This window comes from Neofelis nebulosa, chromosome 5, assembly GCF_028018385.1.
Source record: "Neofelis nebulosa isolate mNeoNeb1 chromosome 5, mNeoNeb1.pri, whole genome shotgun sequence".
Taxonomy (NCBI): domain Eukaryota; kingdom Metazoa; phylum Chordata; class Mammalia; order Carnivora; family Felidae; genus Neofelis; species Neofelis nebulosa.
Window position 1 is genome coordinate 104,614,004 of NC_080786.1, and position 17,641 is coordinate 104,631,644.

At 42.1% G+C, this 17,641-nt stretch overlaps 1 long non-coding RNA gene across 3 annotated transcripts in view; it reads right to left on the bottom strand.

Moving 5' to 3' along the window:
• Window positions 1-17,311, bottom strand: part of LOC131512599 (uncharacterized) — a 30,649-nt gene extending 13,338 nt beyond the window's left edge. The window contains exon 1 of one of the 3 annotated variants that reach the window (XR_009262203.1): window positions 17,053-17,311. This is a non-coding gene — a long non-coding RNA (uncharacterized LOC131512599). Of the gene's footprint in view, window positions 1-5,725; window positions 6,190-17,052 lie in introns of those variants that run through there. The other 2 variants (XR_009262204.1, XR_009262205.1) reach the window with 2 other exon arrangements.
• Between the last annotated feature and the right edge of the window lie 330 nt (window positions 17,312-17,641).

The window sequence follows — 17,641 nt, forward strand, 5'->3', positions numbered from 1 at the left end:
CAAAAATGCTACCAAACTTATAGACAACATCTACTTTAAGGGTGGTACCACTGCTTGGGTGAGTCAGAGGATTTCTGGGAAAAGACTCTGCAATTTCATGCTTAGCAATTTAGCTTTCTTTGTGACAGCATTGCAAGGGTGAGCAGTGATGGGAGTGGCAAGTCGAATTTATATCTCCCTACATCCCAGTTCCTTGTATGACCTCAAAGCTCCAAGCCAGGTCTACGCCCCAACTCTCATTCCACAGGTCCTGGTAACTGCAAGGGACTCAACCTGGCTTAGAATCCTTCAGTTCCTAGTGAACAAGGTGCATGGGGTGTGACACCAGGAATGTTTCCAACTTCTTTGTTACCTTAGAAACTGTAAAGGTTTCCCTTACCACGTCTGATTGCAACAAAAGCAAGAAGCAAATGCTCCTGCCTGTGCCAAGAGAATAATGCTCATAGAAAGAAAGATTGGATCAACAGCTCTATATGTACGAAGAGCAGTTGAATGTGATCAGGGACCAGCATATCATTTTATTAAGAGAGAGTAGATACCCTTGGTACTTGAGAACTCAAATTTGTTTCCTCAAGAAGTTTTCATTTTCCTCTGCTGTGCACATCTGTCACCTACTTGCTTGCATTGATTTTTTTTTTTTTTTTAAGGAAAAAAAATGCAGCATACAACTCGTCTACAATGTGGCGGGATTTAATTAATGTTTGGGAAGTATTTTGAGCTTCTTTGATGAAAGATGTTGGCTGCCACTCGTGTTCTTACTGCACAATTTTCCTGGTGGTTGTTAAGGTTTTAAAGTGAAATAAAAATTCAATGGGATCTGAAACACTGCTGATGGGTTGAGTTTTTATTCAGTAAGTTAAAGAAAATAACACATTAGAATCACCTAAGCACACGAGAGTGTACCTGCAGCGTTGCTAAACTATAACCCAATATATCTGCAGAAGGAAGAAAAAAAAGATAACAAAGCCCAGAAAGCGGGTATTAGCTTTCTACCAATAGATAATTGTAATGCCACTGTGGGTTCCTGAAAGATACACCAATACAATTGCCAGGAGTCAGTACCTGGTGTTTTAGGCAAGTTACTTGCAAAAGTTGAATATGGCCACTATTTGAATGAGATCAACAAGGAACAGAACATTTAAACAGAGCCAAATGTGGGTATAGCAGGCATCAACATCCAGGTATTTGTGTATGCAAATTAGTTTAAATATTTGATAGGCTTCAAATTATTGTGAATGGCTTTTCCTTCTCTCTGATGACATGGAAATATCCTACCCTCCAAGCCCTCACACTTCCCTGAGCACCGCTTAGGCTCCCTTATTGGAAACACAAATCTAACAAGTTTAGTTAGCTGGTTGCTGAACCCATGGCTTATTCCCAGCCAGAAATTAGATAAAGGACTGGGGCTGCTACAGAAGGCGCCCTGGTATCACCAAAGAGTGACATAGATGTTCTTGCCAAAGATTTCATTCAGCAGGCAATTCAGTCTCAGTGCTCACCGTCTTCAGTATCTGTCCAGGTTGGTTAGATGGCTGGCCTGTCAGTCAGCAATTCGGTAACACCTTATTATCTGCCTGTGTCCTGTGTGGCGCTGTCCCGTCATTCCAAAGAAATTCCCATCTTCCTGGATGTATGTCCTGTTGACACACCGGCTGGGCAAGACCCAAGGACCCATCCCACCATAGCTTAGGGTAAGAGATGCATGGTCTGAACGCTCCCAAGTACCGAGAGCCATCGCCGAGCAGCCATTTGTCCAGGATCTGTTGGGTTTGGGTCTGAGCCCTGCAGTTCAGCACACTGATCTGGGTTCAAGTCCTCCTTTCCTAGCTGACATGCATTAAATAACCCCAGCCATTTACTCATTCTTCCGGAGTCTCAGTTTCCTCAACAGTAAAATGCGCATTATAATGGGACCTAACTCAAAGGGCTGTTAAGAGGATGGCATGAGACAACACGGGAAGGCACTCAGGTTTGATACAGGTTGATATAGGAGACACGTAGAACTAGAAGGGGCTTTGATAGTCAACTTATCCTAATACCTCATTTTTTAAAATGAGTTCCAGAGAGAGAAGTGTCACAGACAAATGTTGGCAGAATAGGAAATTAGATGAAAGAAAAGAAAAGCAATTGCATATCTAGTCTATGCCAGAAACCTCACATCTACTATCATTATTAATCCTCCAAAAGTTCTCTGAGGTGGTGTTATCATTTTCTTTCTTTCTTTTTTTTTTTTTTTAATGGAAGGAAAAAGCTCAGAGAGGTTCCGTGAAGTGGTCAAACGCCACACAGCAGGTGCATGCTGGAGCTGAAAGGCAAACTCGGGCGTTTGAGTCCAAAGTCCACACCCATGCCCCTCTACTGTTTTGTCTCCATGTAGAAGGCAGGACTCCTATTTTTAGGTAACCTACTTGATACTGGGTGTAAAATCCTTAAAACTAATCAGAACACACCCGAGCTATTATTACTGAGGGAGATTTAGTTGTATCCTAGAGGTGCTTAATGGGACGGTCCCTTTTTAGCTGAAATCCGAATATCAACATGTTTCTTCCTAACAAAGGCAGAGAAAGGTGGCTGTTTTCACATTCTGCCTTCATGTGGCAGAGAATGCTAATAGAGGAGAGGCACACAGACAGGGCATGGAGGGCATAGTCTGAGCAGACAGAGCCACGGTGCCAGGTAAACAATCCCAGAGAGAGGCCTGTCTTGGCAGTCAGAGGTGGGGATACTGCACAGGTACTGGAAGAGCCCATGTCTGTAGAAATCAACAGACAAAGGCTGTATTCAAAGGGAAATCTGAGGAATGACACCGGCAGAGATGGAAAAAATCTGCAGGTAGTAACAGGCCCCAGCAAAAGCCGCCACCATACCAGCACCGCCACATAGTGAGAACCCGCAGAACCTGAAAGCAGAGGTGTCCTGGCCGGGCGGAAGCAGTGACTATTCCCTTAGTCACGGGAGGAACTGGAAATTTTCCCTGGCTCCCCATGGATCTTTTGCAGAGGCAGTTGTAGTTTCTCACGTGGGATCTGAGATCAGACTGCTTGGTGTGAATCCCGGCTTCTTCGCAGCTTGCCAACTGTGTGACCTTGAGCAAGTTGCCTAACCTCTCTGTGTAGCTCAGCTTCCTCATTTATAAAATGGGTTGAAAAGCTGTACCCACATCATAGGATTATTGGGAGGATTAAATAAGTAAATTTGCGCATGGATGTTGGTTGGAATGATTGGGGGCACCTAGTAAGAGCTCAGTAAACTGTAGCTGTGATTATAACTTCAGAGTTTGCTCAGATGATGAGATAGGATTTACGTCTGGCATCCAGTAAATACTGGATGAAGGTTCACTGTTATTTAATACTTGCATATATTTAACATTCACAAGCTTGGTAGGCATTAAATGGTTGGATTAACCCAACCAGTATGGTTGTAAATAGATATCTGGTCTGGGTAAACCCTACCTGACCTATGGCCGCCAAGATTCTAGCAAAAGAGCAGATAACTGGGAAAGTGCCACTTCCCTACCCCCTCCGCCCACCGTGCAGAAGGCTGCTCCAAAAACAGATTTCTGTGTGGTGCCTACAATGTCATCCACTGATATCAGATTATGGTGCAGTTTCTTTTTCTGAAGACATTGGCAGTAAAAGGACGCCAACCACAAAGTAGGATTCAGATTCTCTTCCAAGCAATCATATGTATTAAAGGTTATCATAGTATGTATATGGCACCAGATGCCCTTCCGTGAACCTTTTCCAAAATTCTCCCAGAGAAAGCTCTGACTTGCTGCTTTATTGCAGAGAGCTGCGGAGGTGGGGGGGGGGGCGCTAATAATACAAACAATAGGCACTTTATTTTAAAGGATCATAGCCCATCTTAATGGGCAAAAGCTGAGAAAAGTGAGATTCGTGAAAAGCAGCAGGAAATTATACTGACCATCTTTGCACCACTCAACTGAGATTCAGAATGAGGTTCACCCAAAGGCCACCTTCCGACTGGTGATTTACATGGTATGAGTTAAGTAATAAAGCAGCCAAGGAGGAAAACTTACTTAAAAAAAAATTGCTTCCTCTGCTCCCTGACTGGCGGGTGGAGAATGAAGCAAGACCATCTACAGAGAAAGCAGAGAATGTGGGGTGCATGTGGAGGTGGTCAGGACAGAGAATCAGGTTAGGATGGCTTCATCTCTAACCAAGAGGTTTTGAAATTATCCAGAAAGAAAAGAAGACCTGGAATCCTGAGGTCCATAAAAAATAAAGCAATATGCAGCTTTGTGACAAATAAGACTGCCAGCAGAAAATATGCTGTTTCTGGCCAGCTCTTCAAACCTACTGAATCATCTGCCCAAAGGCAAAGCATTTGTGATACTAAATAACCCAGTCTTAAAATGTCCAGTATGAAATTTGTTTTCTTCTTAAAAGAAGTAGCTTTGTATTCTCAGGCTGTGTTTGTGTGCCCATGCAGTCTGGCCAGTTTGAGAGACGTGACCAGTCAAGGCAATTGAACCACATCAAGTAAGAAGTCTCCTTGGTGTGATAGCATGTTGAATTTCAGCTATACTCTCCTCTCAGGACCCTCAACCGAGTAAAGACAGCAGTGTGGCTGACCAGCCGACCAGGCAGCCAGTCAGGTGGTTTGTTATTCGGTCAGGCTATCTACAACGCCCTCTGGAAGATTCTACAAGGTACAGTTGGGAACGAGTGGAAACCTGGTTTAAAGTAGTTACCAGATGACCAGCCTAGAGTCACTCAACCCCCAACACAGAGAACTTGAGAGCTGTGCGTCTTTAGTTTGACATGACTATTAGCCACTTTGATTCCTCCTGGCAGGAAGAGTAGAAGTGAAATTTGTGCAAATCTTCCTTTTGATGTAATGAAGCATTCCATAAACTGAAAATCTTAAGACCCAATTATAAAGGCCAAATTGCTATTTTACTTACTAAGATAAAAAGCTACGGTCTCAGTCATTTGCTTTTTGTAATTTCCCTTATCTCATGGATTCCTCACAATAAGTCCATGAGGAAAGTATTCGTTCTGGTCACAGATCTATCTGTTAGTTGCAGGTAACACAGACTCAATTCAGCTCAAACAAAACAAAACAAAACAAAAACAAAAACAAAAAACAGGGAGGAATGAAGGTTGGGGATTATTGCAAGGTTAAGGTAGTACAGTCTCACTGGATCTAAGAAAAACTGAACAATCAGGCTTCAGGACAGACGAGACAAAACTGAGGTAGTTCCGAGAACTGTCACTCTCTACTCCCACCCCTCTCTTGAGTCAGTGTCCACCATGGTCTGAACATTTGCAGTATGATTGGGGTACAAAGATAACCCATTATGAGGAACTAAAGTGAGGTGGCCATTGCCAGAGAAAAGGATTTGAGCAAAGCTTACCTCGCAAACAATTCTAGTATAGCATTACTATCTCCATTCACCACATAAGGAAACTGGGGCATAGGAAGGTTAGAAGGGCTTAATCTTACAGTTAGCAGGGAGCTCTAGGCCTCCTGAGAGAATGGGTGTTGCATTCAGACAGATCTATGTTGAAATCCTCTAGCTCACTTGCTGCTGGATCCTGGGCAGGTTTAATCTCTTCACACTTCAATTTCTTTACCATCAAAGTGGGCTCATGTCAAAGGTTTGTTTTTAGGGTTAAATTAGATGAGATGATCCATTTAACTCATCTAATTTGGTGCCTGGAATACAACAGCATGCAAAAAACAACAATAGTCCTCTCACCTGTGAAACCACATCCTAAGCTGCACCACAGTTGACCATGGAATGTAACTGATCTTTTGCTCTTCCTCCTCCAATGCATGTGCTGTCACTCCCGGAGACTGCCAGCTCCTTAGACCATGTCTCCTCTCTCTTGCACCCCTCCCTGGGCTGGCTGAGCACTTTGGCAGTCTCTCCAAATTCCTGTGGAATTAAACTGGCTGAATGCGTTCCACATGTCCCTCTCTTCCCTGCAAATCCAGTAAGGACCACACCCCATCTTTACATTTCATTGTGTCTTCCTCAGGCTATCAGCTTCTCTGGGGTGCCAACATGGTTTTTTCTCTTTTTCCTTCTGTCTCTCTTTCATGGAGCTCCACCTGGAGGTCAGTGGCTTCGGTTTGTTATGAAGACAAATTTATTGCAGAAGAAAAATGGCCTCCAGGCGAGGAGGGCTGTTCAACTTCAGATGACTCCAGATAAAGAGAAGGAATCCTGAATTCTACTTCTTGGGTACATTATCATGAGATTTCTTTGTTGGGGGTGGGGGAGGGGGAGAGCAGGGAGGGAGGATGGCACAAAATTGTCATCTCACAAACTTCTTCTCCCAGTCACATGCAAAGTCTGGATGTCAACAAGGAGCTCAAGTATCTCCTAGACAAGGTGCTAACTTTGAAGAGAGATATCCATCCCACAGGATGCATAAAAGATAGAAACAGGAACTTGCATTTGACACATACTATCTTGTGTCTGTACTTTACATACAGTACTTCATTTCCCCAGCAACCTTGCAAGGTTGGGGATATTATTCCAATTTTACAGATAAGGAACACTGAATAATAACCCTAAGCTATGCAATTAGTAAGAGATGTGCTGGAACCCAGCAAGGGGGCTGCTGCAGAGAAGATACCAAGTCAGTCTTGCTTCCAAAAACCATTCATTTCCTTCTTTGATGTTTTAGGCAACTCACCTTGGCCACCACTAACTGAGAGAGAACACTGGTACCCAAGGGGACTGGCTGAGCAGAGCAGAAAGAAGGAATAGAGTTGTTTTGGAACAAAGCCACTAGTTGACCATCACTGAAAAAGAAAGATTTGCACCACTAGTTTGGAGCCGTTGAAAGACCATCATCAGCACGTGGGCATTTGGGCCAGACTGAACCAAGCCCTATCAGTTATTATACATCCTTGAGCAGGTTACTTAACCTTGCTAAGTCTCAAGTTTCCTCACTTGTTAAAAAGAAGAACGATAGTGGTGCCTACCTCATACAACTTACTGTAAAGAGTAAATGCAAAAGCTTGCATAAAGTGTTCCTTGCTTAGGAAAAGGCCTGTATATAGCAAGTACTCAAAAAATGTTAGCTATTATCGGGGTCCCTGGGTGGCTCAGTGGGTTAAGCGTCCGACCTCGGCTCAGGTCATGATCTCACTGTGAGTTCGAGCCCTGCATTGGGCTGTGTGCTGACAGCTTGGAGCCTGCTTCGGATTCTGTGTCTCCCTCTATCTCTACCCCTCCCCGGCTTGTGTTCTGTCTCTTTCTCTCAAAAATGAACAAACATTAAGAAAAAAATTTTTTTAATGTTAGCTATTATCAATAGTGGACAATTTTAAATAAATGAGGATTACTTTGTCACAGAAATTGCTACCGGGATGATAAATAAGATGTCCTTCCTTAATGAAGAGATGTGATTCATTTACAAATAGCACACATTTGCATGTAGACAATAATGTGATAATATCATTAAATGCAGTTTGTTCCTCTAACAAGTTTGAAGGTATTACTTCCCATTGATGCTGAGCCCCACCCCCTTGTTTACATTGTTAAATTGCTTAGCAACCCCTCTTCTCGTCTTAAGTAGAGATAAAACAGTGCAATCAAGAAAAGGACAGGGGTCCCTGGCTGGCTTAGTTGGAAGAACAAGCGACTCTTGATCTTGTGGTCATGAGTTTGAGCCCCATGTTGGGTGTAGACATAAAAATCACATTTATTTTAAAGTACCTTCTCATGATTTTGACTTTTTGTGATTTTGGATGATTCTTCATATCCCTTGTGTAAGGTGAGGGCTGACCACAGTAGCTGGGTGTGTTGGTGGAAGGGTGAGAATCGTCTTGGGAAGAGACGGGTCTCTGTGCTCTTGGTTGCAGATTTCCATCTCATCAATAATTCTTCACTTTCTCTTCCCTGCCTTTCAAATCTTGCCTAGCTCAACAATGAGAGAGAAAAGAAAGGTGGTAGTGATAAACTCTGCTTACATAGAAAAAGACAGAAACATTTACATCGTGTGTTTTCAAAGGGCACCAACCCAGTCTTTGTCTGTTACTGTATTGAGCAGAGAAATTCATGAGCCTATGACACCTTGAAATCCCATCAGTATCAATATCCCTGTGCCAAGGGTAACATTCTCAGCTTTTTGATAGCAGCCTTTCCTATCCTTCACATTACCACACTGTGTGCCTCATCTGTAACCTCTTCTAGAAAGGCTCTTATCATTGGTACTTCATTCTAATTTATGTTTTCAAACAAGGAGGAAAAAAAAAGAGAGAAGCATGTATTCAATTTTATGATTGACTTATAAAACCTCAGGTAAGTTTTCTAACATGAATTTTTGAGGGCTGATCACTTGGACTGCTACAGCCAAGACTCCAAAATTGCTCTCCATTTCAGGTGGAGTCCTTTCCATGCTATATTGTCTTTCTGCCTGTCTCCTTCTCTCTTCCCTCCTCTTGAATACTGGACTTGGGATCAGGAAACCCTCCGCCTCCAGATTTACCTCAGATCTAGTTTTTAGCCTCATTAGTTTGGGGCCTTGAATAAATCACTTTACCATTCTGAACATCTATGTTTCTAAATGTCCAATGAGATTGCTGTATCAGGTAAATGCCAAAGTCCTCCTCACCTCCAAAATTTCTAACCATTCATTTATCTGAGGACTTTCACTTTTGGACAGAATGTAATGATCCCAGTAAGCTAACAGCAATACTGTAGCAAGAAGGAAAAAGAAATAGGTACATTGAAGACATCATTAAAAACACTGAAGAGGGCGCCTGGGTGGCGCAGTCGGTTAAGCGTCCGACTTCAGCCAGGTCACGATCTCACGGTCCGTGAGTTCGAGCCCCGCGTCAGGCTCTGGGCTGATGGCTCAGAGCCTGGAGCCTGTTTCCGTTCTGTGTCTCCCTCTCTCTCTGTCCCTCCCCCGTTCATGCTCTGTCTCTCTCTGTCCCAAAAATAAATAAAAGTTGAAAAAAAAAAAAAAATTAAAAAAAAAAAAAAACACTGAAGAGTGGGGCGCCTGGGTGGCGCAGTCGGTTAGGCATCCGACTTCAGCCAGGTCACGATCTCGCGGTCCGTGAGTTCGAGCCCCGCGTCAGGCTCTGGGTTGATGGCTCGGAGCCTGGAGCCTGTTTCCGATTCTGTGTCTCCCTCTCTCTCTGCCCCTCCCCCGTTCATGCTCTGTCTCTCTCTGTCCCAAAAATAAATTAAAAAACGTTGAAAAAAAAAAAAAAACAACACAAAACACTGAAGAGTGATGGATGCAAAGAAATTAGAAAGAAATTAGACTGAAATTCCTAAGGAGTTTATAATCACCAGCTGCTGGCTTCCCAAGAAGCATATGCCCACTGTGGGTATAGGCTGAAGGCTGGATTTGGGCCATGCAGGCCTCTACTGGGAAAATAGGAACACAGCAGAACTATTGGTGAAATGGGATTGAAGTAATGTATTTGGTATAGGATTGAAGTAATGGATTAGAAAACAGAGAAGTGCCAAATATAAGACCCATTCCCTTAAGGATGGTGGGGAAAGCTTATGTGGGCTAACCCAGAAAGGGAGAATAAGTTTTTTTAATAATCTGCAGTGTCTAGGAGACAAAGTCCCACTAGAAATAAGAGTTTTTGATGAATGGATAACAGTTCTTCCCTTTAAACCATTTGCCAGATTTTGAACCTATGTGAAATGGGATTCTCCAAATCTCTGCAGGCTCCTAACCTCTGAAGAGCAGAACTGTTAGTGTTAAGGATACAAGGAGTTTCTAGGCTCCCCATTGAAAGCCCAAAGATGCCCTTTGCAGAGAACAGGGACCAACCGGAGGGCAACTGGTTTATCTACCAAGATTTACTCAAAGCTGCAACCCAGCCTCACACACAGCTCAATCCCTACCTGTCTGCCTACCAAAGGAAAGGAAGAGTCCTTGATGGTACAGGATTTCATCTGAGCATTCTGGGATTTTGTTTTGTTTTGTTTTGTTCTGGATTATTTTTGATACCCAGTTTCTATAATACAATTCAAAATTACTAACATGAGAAATGAACGGAAGATGTGATTGATAATCAAGAGGAAAAAATCAAATAATAGAAGCATACCCACAGATAATTCAAATGTGGTAATTAGCAGAAAAGGATTTTAAAATCATTAAGATTTTTATATGAAAAAATAGAGAGAAATGAAATAAAAGATTAAGAATTTCAACAGAGAATTGAAATTGTTAAAAAAATCAAATAGGATGGGAGGAAGGGGAGGGTGGGTGATCGGTATTGAGGAGGGCACCTTTTGGGATGAGCACTGGGTGTTGTATGGAAACCAATTTGACAATGAATTTCATTTAAAAAAATTTAAAAATCAAATAGGTATTCTAAAACTGAAAAAATACAATAATATATTATTTAAATTGAACAATTAATTGGGTAAGTGTAATAGAACATAGACCACAGATTTTTTAATTCAAAGACAAGATCATTTTTTAAGAACAGTAGCCCAAGTTGAAACAAAAAAGAGAGGGAAAAGAGTAAAAAGAACAGAATAAAATATAAGAGACATATGGTACACAGTAAAAAAAAAAAAAAAAAAAATCCAATACACGTATAATTGAAGTCCCAGAAGGAGAGGAGAAGGGGACTGGAAAAGAGCAATTGTTATAGAGATAACAACTGAGAATTTTTCTGAAATTTATCAATGATATCCACTCCACTCACAAATTCAAGGAAGGGAAACAGGGAACACTAAGAAGAATAAAAACAATGAAAACCACATTTAGGGACATCATATTCAAAGTGCTGGGAAGTAAAGACTAAGAAAAAAATCTGAAAAGAACCAAAGGAAAAAGAGACACATTCCGTTCAATATCAAAAGGAGACTGATGGCTGACTTTTCAATAGAAACTATGGAGGGGTCCCTGGGTGGCTCAGTCGGTTAGGTTTAGCGTCTGACTTCAGCTCAGGTCATGATCTTCCAGTTCATGAGTTCAAGCCCCGCATCAGGTTCTGTGCTGACAGTTCAGAGCCTGAAGCCTGCTTCAGATTCTGTGTCTTCATCTCTCTCTCTGCCCCTCCTCTGCTCTCTCTCTCTCTCAAAAATAAATAAACATTAAAAATAATAATAATAAAAACATAGAAACTAAGGAAGCCAGAAGATAATGCTTTAACATCATTAGACCTGAAAGAAAAATGCAACACCGAATAAAATTTTATCAAGTGAAAATGTACTTCAAAAGTTAAGCCCAAAATAATGATATTTTCCAACAAAGTAACTTTGACTGAGTTTGGCTCTGGAAGCACCATAAGATTTACTAAAGGAAAATTTTCAGGCCAAAGGAAAAGAATCCTGGATGGAAATAGTAAACTGTGGGAAGAAATGAGGAGCACTATAAAGAATAAATATGTGTACAAGATTTTTTTTAATATCAACTTTTTAGAAGAAAAATAAGAAAAGATTATTGAGAATATAATGTAGGAGTCAAATGTTAGCTAGTGTCACAAAGAACCAGAAGATCTAAATGAGATTAAACTATTGTAAGTTTCTTGAGTTACTTGTGAAATGGCAAAAATGCTAACCTACAAGATATATTGGGAAGCTAGGAAGGCACAATAATTTTCTAGGAAAAAAGACATAAGAAAATGAAGAATGTATAATAAGAAACTACTAGAGGAGAAACATGGAAAATAAATACTTTAAAAGAAGGTAAAAAAAAAAGGAGGCATAAAAGAACAAAGCATAAATGGGAAAAATAGAAAAAATAACAAGTAGAAATAATTAAATGAACTATGTCAGTAATTTTATACATACATGGACTAAACACTCCAATCAAAAAGGAAAGATAAGGGGCGCCTGGGTGGCTTGTTGGTTAAGCGTCCGACTTCAGCTCAGGTCATGATCTCATGGTCCGTGAGTTCGAGCCCCGCGTCAGGCTCTGTGCTGACAGCTCAGAGCCTGGAGCCTGTTTCAGATTCTGTGTCTCCCTCTCTCTCTGCTCCTCCCCTGTTCATGCTCTGTCTCTCTCTGTCTCAAAAATAAATAAACGTTAAAAAAAAAAAAAAAAAAATTTAAAAAAAAAAAAAAAAAAAAAAGGAAAGATAAAATGGATTTTTTTTTTTTAAACACAAGACTCAAGGGGCGCCTGGGTGGCGCAGTCGGTTAAGCGTCCGACTTCAGCCAGGTCACGATCTCGCGGTCCGCGAGTTTGAGCCCCGCGTCGGGCTCTGGGCTGATGGCTCGGAGCCTGGAGCCTGTTTCCGATTCTATGTCTCCCTCTCTCTCTGCCCCTCCCCCGTTCACGCTCTGTCTCTCTCTGTCCCAAAAATAAATAAAAAACGTTGAAAAAAAAAATTAAAAAAAAAAATTAAACACAAGACTCAATTATAGGCCCTTTATAATAAATATATTTTAAAGTTTAATATATTTATCTGGGAGGAGTAAGGCAAGGGCTTTGAAGATTAAGTGCCCTGGGTTTGAATTCTAGCATCTAATTATAAACTGTTTGAACATAGGTAAGTTACATAACTTCTCTGAGCCTCAGTTCCCTTATCTATAATAAAAGAGCAATAATACTTATCTGAAAGGGTTTTTGTGGGAATGAAATAAAGTTCATGAGAAAAACCAGAACAGGCTAGAAAAGCCTCAATTAGTAATAGGTATTACTGTTACTGTCATCACCACCACCAACGATCCCAGTTTCTCTTAGGGAGGGGCTGTAATATTGTGGTTAATGGCTTGGGTGCTGGAATCACACTGGTTGGCTTTTAATTCCAGCACTGTCATTTATTAGCCACAGGACCTTGAGTAAGTACTAAAACTCCTATACCTTGGTTTTCTCACCTATAGAATGGGTACCTCTCAGAACTGTGAAGAGAAAAATGAGATCATCTAAGACACTTAACACATTGCCTGGAACATGAGTGCTCTCTACACAGAAGCTGGAGTGACCATTAAAACATAAATCAGATAACGTCAATCACTTGCTCAAAAGCTTTTCGTGTCTTCCCACTGCACACAGAGTAAAAGCCAAAGCTTTACAATCACCTACCAGGTCCACAAAGATCCATTACTTTTTCTGAACTCACCTACTAGCTACCCCCTCGTTTATGCCACTTACTTTACACACCTGTCTCCTTGCACTCCCTCAAATTAGTCAGGTACGCTGCCTTCTCAGGGCTATTGTACCGATAGAGTCCTCCTCCTGGAGAGTTCTTCCCTCTGCAATCTCCATCCTACCCCTCAGATCAGCATGGCTTGCTCCTTTACCATTTTTCGGTCTTGCTCGAATCCATTATTCAGTGAAGGTGTCTGGGACTACCCTATGTAAAATTGTACCTCACTATTTCATCACTTCCCAGTCTTACTTCTTTGGTTTATGTTTTTCCTTAGAAGAAATCACCATTTAATTTTTTTTTCTATTAAAATTCTTTATTAGTTTGTTGTATGTTTTCTCCCATTACAATATAAGCCCATGAAGGCAGGGATTTTTGTCTTTGACCCTTACTATGCCCTGTAGCACTTAGACATCTACCTGGCACATAGTAGGCACTTAAAAAATACTTATTCAGTAAAAGAATTTAAAAGTTAGGGGTGCCTCGGTGGCTCAGTCGGTTAAATGTCTGACTCTTGATTTCGGATAAGGTCATGATCTCATCGTTCATGAGATCGAACCCTGCGTGGGGCTCTGCGCTGACAGCCCAGAGCCTGCCTGGGATTCTCACTCTCTCCTGCTCTCTCTGTCCCTCCCCCACACGCGCACGTGCACGAGCACGCTCTCTCTTTCTCAAAATAAATGAACATTTTTTTCTTAGTGACCATTATTATTATTTGCTTGTCTGGTCATTTCTTCCTCCTCTTCCTTCTTTAGTAACCATTGGTGGTACTGAACTTGAGACATAACTCAGCTCAGCCATCCCTTCCTCAAGGGGTTCTCCCCTGAATTTCCCACATCAGTTCCTCCTGTTTTGCCTTCTCACAACATTGATCTCTGTTGTGTGGTTATTTGGTTTAAGTCTGTCTTTTCTGCTAGACCTATATTGGTAGAGACCTCATCAATTAGTATACTTGGTACAGTGCTTGGCATGTAAAAAATACTCAACAAATAAATAAATGAATGAATGGGTGGAATAAGCTCTTGCTTTATTTTGCCTATTGTAAAACTAATTTTACATGTTACTTAACCCCTCTGGCTGTGCTAGGTTTAGTTTTTGTTCATGATTAACAAGCTTTGGCATTTTTAATGTGCCATTTCCTCGTTGACACTGAACTGTGTAACTTAGACTAAGCTGTGTTCCGGTAAGTATTCACAAATATTTTTCATTGATTTGTATTCAGAGTAAAAGATGAAAGAGCAATAGGTTGCCAGTTAGCAAAAATTCATTTACTGTTGTTCAGATCTGCGACAGCATCCAATTAATATTATGCATGAATATTTCACAATAGAAGAATCCTGGAAGTTAGTCTAGTAATAAAAAGAACAAAGTGAAGATAGATGCATTCTTCTTTTTTGGGATGGAGAGATTATGGCAACCTGTAGTGTAGGCAAGAGGAAGGAACGGTCATTTATTGGGAGCCTGTCATGTGCCACAGTCCATGCAAGATACTTTGTATTTATGATCCCATTTGGTCCAAACCACGAGTGTGGTGGAGATGAAAAAATGCCAGCAAGTGCAGACATGTATGCACGTGTGCTCTTATGCAACCATATTTGTAGGTATTTGAAATTAACAGGCTCTAGTCCTGTCTCTGCTTCATATTAGCTGCTCAAGCTTGAGCAGGTCACTTCATGCCACTGAGCTTTGGTTTCCACATTTGTAAAGTGTGGATCATAAGGTCTATCTCACAGAGCTGGTATTAAGATCAGATAAAATAATGGATATGAGCATTCTTTGAAATATCGAAAGCGTGTGTGTGTGTGTGTGTGTGTGTGCGCCTGCGTGGTGTTATAAGGATCAAAGTAATAAAGTCACCCTTTGGATATCAAAATATATTTTCATTTTCCCTGGTGAAAGCGAGATGTGGGGTAAAGTCATATTGTATCAGCTTATTAGCTGTTCACTTATTGCAACTCAATCTAATAAACATATTAAACACTTGTGATGTGCCAGACTCCGTAAGGCCAAGAAGAATAAAATGAACTAAGCATGATCCTGCCTCAAGGAGTTCACACTTGAAAGGAGGAAGCATACAGGTATAAAAATAACTATAAGATGCAAGGCAGAATATGCATAATTATATATATTAGGGAATTACACCCAGTAACCTATACAATAAATATATATTGAATAACAGCTGTGGGCCAGGCACTGTTCTAGAACCCAACAAAACAGTAGAGAAGAAAATTTTTTTAAATAACTGGTTTTCATGGGGCTTACATTCTAATGTGCAAAAAGGGAGAATAATCTCATAACCCACAGGATAAAGAAACCAATCTGAGTTAACTGCTGTGCTGCAAATAAAAATAGGGTAACATGATAATGAGTTCTGGATGAGCAGCGGTCAGCTAAGGTTTCTGTTATCTGAGCTGAGGCCAGTATGACACCGAGGCAGCTTGGAGGAGAGCTTCTAAGAGAGAATTCTCCCTAGCATGAAGCACAAGAGCCCGGAGTCTGTGGGCGCAAGGCTCAGAAAGAAGGCACCATGTGAAAGCGTGCTCTGACAAAACGTGAGGAAGTGAGCGAGCTGAGAGCCCAGCAAGGGTGGATGGGGCCAGACCACATACCACATTTTGCTCTTGTGTAAAGAACTGGGGGGATCTAAGTGAAGCACAGTGGGGAGCCAAGGAAGCCAAGAAAGAAAGGAGATGTGATCTGATTTACATTTTAAAAAGAGCAATCTGGTTGCTATGTGGAGTGGGTAGGCTGCATCGAAGAGAGAGGGAATCCAGGAAGACCAGAAGAGATGCTATTTTTGCAATCCAGGTGAAGGATAAGCAATAGTGACTTGTAAGTAAGCTAGAAGCCAGCTAGATGTGGGGAGAGGGACAGATGCAGGATACATTTTGGCGGTAAGCCAACAAGAATTTGAAGAGGAAAAAGGTTGTTTCTAAAAGAAGAAGGCCTCAGTGTCTATCTTTAGTTCGAAATCCTTTTATGTCAAACAATAAATTAATTCTATAAATATACCTAATGTACATGTAAGCTACCATTAAAGTTCTTTGGCTTTTTAAGGGTAGTACATGCTTATTAAAGAATTGCAAAAAAAGAGAAAAGCAACAATTAAGAAAAACTATATACGTATATATAATGTAAAATATGCTGTATACATATCTAAAACTAGAATGCCTATATTTTTCCCCAGAAATACGATTTGATCTTGTGTTTCTGAGGTGGTTGTGCTATATCAGATTGTGCGCCCCCCCCCGCCCCCCCCTCCCCCCCCCCCCCCGCTTTTTTTCTGTAGCATCTTTTGAAAACTGAAAAGTTTCCCAACATCAACACAAACACCAGATGTGGACATTGTTTCATGTAAGGGAGATAACTTCCACCCACTGGGGCAACGGGACTGGGAATGCCCAGTTATCTTAGCGCGTCAGGGGCTGGATGGAGCACAAGTCCATCTCACCAAGGCCTGAAATACAATGCAATCAGACAGGTTGCTGTAAACCCATTCCCTTCCGTGCTTGGACGGGGGTGGAGGGAGGGTGCAGCTATTTACAGCAACAACTGTCTGAGCAAAGACTGCGTAATGCAGTCCCTTGGTGTGAGCGCCCCCCCCCCACCTCCCATCCCCCGCCCCGCAACTCCCCGTGTAAACCCTAGGGATTCCGTGGAGGTAAGGAATGGATGGGAGTGAGTCGTTGCGGGGCAGGCCAGGGAAGGAGTACTGTAGAGAGCCGTGGGGCCACCGGGGCAGGAGGTATGTTCCCACTCCCCATCTCGTGCACCCGCTGGCCGGATGCAGCCTCCCGGAGCCCGCGGGGCTGAAATGTGGCATGCATCAGCTCCCTGCAGCATCCTCTCCCCTACGGCGCGCAGTAATGGATCTGTGCGTCCTAAAAGAGGAAGATAATGCCGGGTTTAGCGTATAAATAGCTGGTTGTACGCTCGCCCTGCGAAGCATTGATTGAGAGAGCCAAGCTGACTATTGATCTAATTTTAACTTACATTTTAGCACGCACCCTCTCCGCCTCCCTGCCGTTGTTCGGAGCGGTGGAGCTCGGGGCACCATCGTCTCCTGCGACCGCCAGAGGGCGGGCCACTCGTGTCCCCGCCGCCCTGCCCGTCTGGCCTGTGTTTACGCAGACACACAATGCCGTTCTTTATTGGGTCTGAAAAATAGGAGTTTGATTTTTCTGCGCCGGGATGACCTCATCACTCATGAAAGTCAGAGGGAAACGGGGAATTGGATGACAGGCAGTTAGGAAAATAAAGGTTGCATTTCACCCCCTCCCACATCACCACCTACACAGAGCGCTAGGGATGTGCTTCTGATTTTAAAACCACTTTGAGGAAGCCGGGAAGCGGGGGAGGGCGGTAGGAGTGGAATGTTAAATTCCTCTTGGTACCCTGCCACCGGGTGTGCTGAGGCTTCTGTTTAGGTTAGTGTCACCTATTGACCACCTCCAAGGTCTCAGTATTGAATTGTCACCAAATGCCAGGGGACCAACACTCTCTAGGAAAGAGTGGCATGCCTTTAAAATATTGTTAGTTATTGCAAACATGATTCATCTGGCCAAGGTATAAATAATGGTCA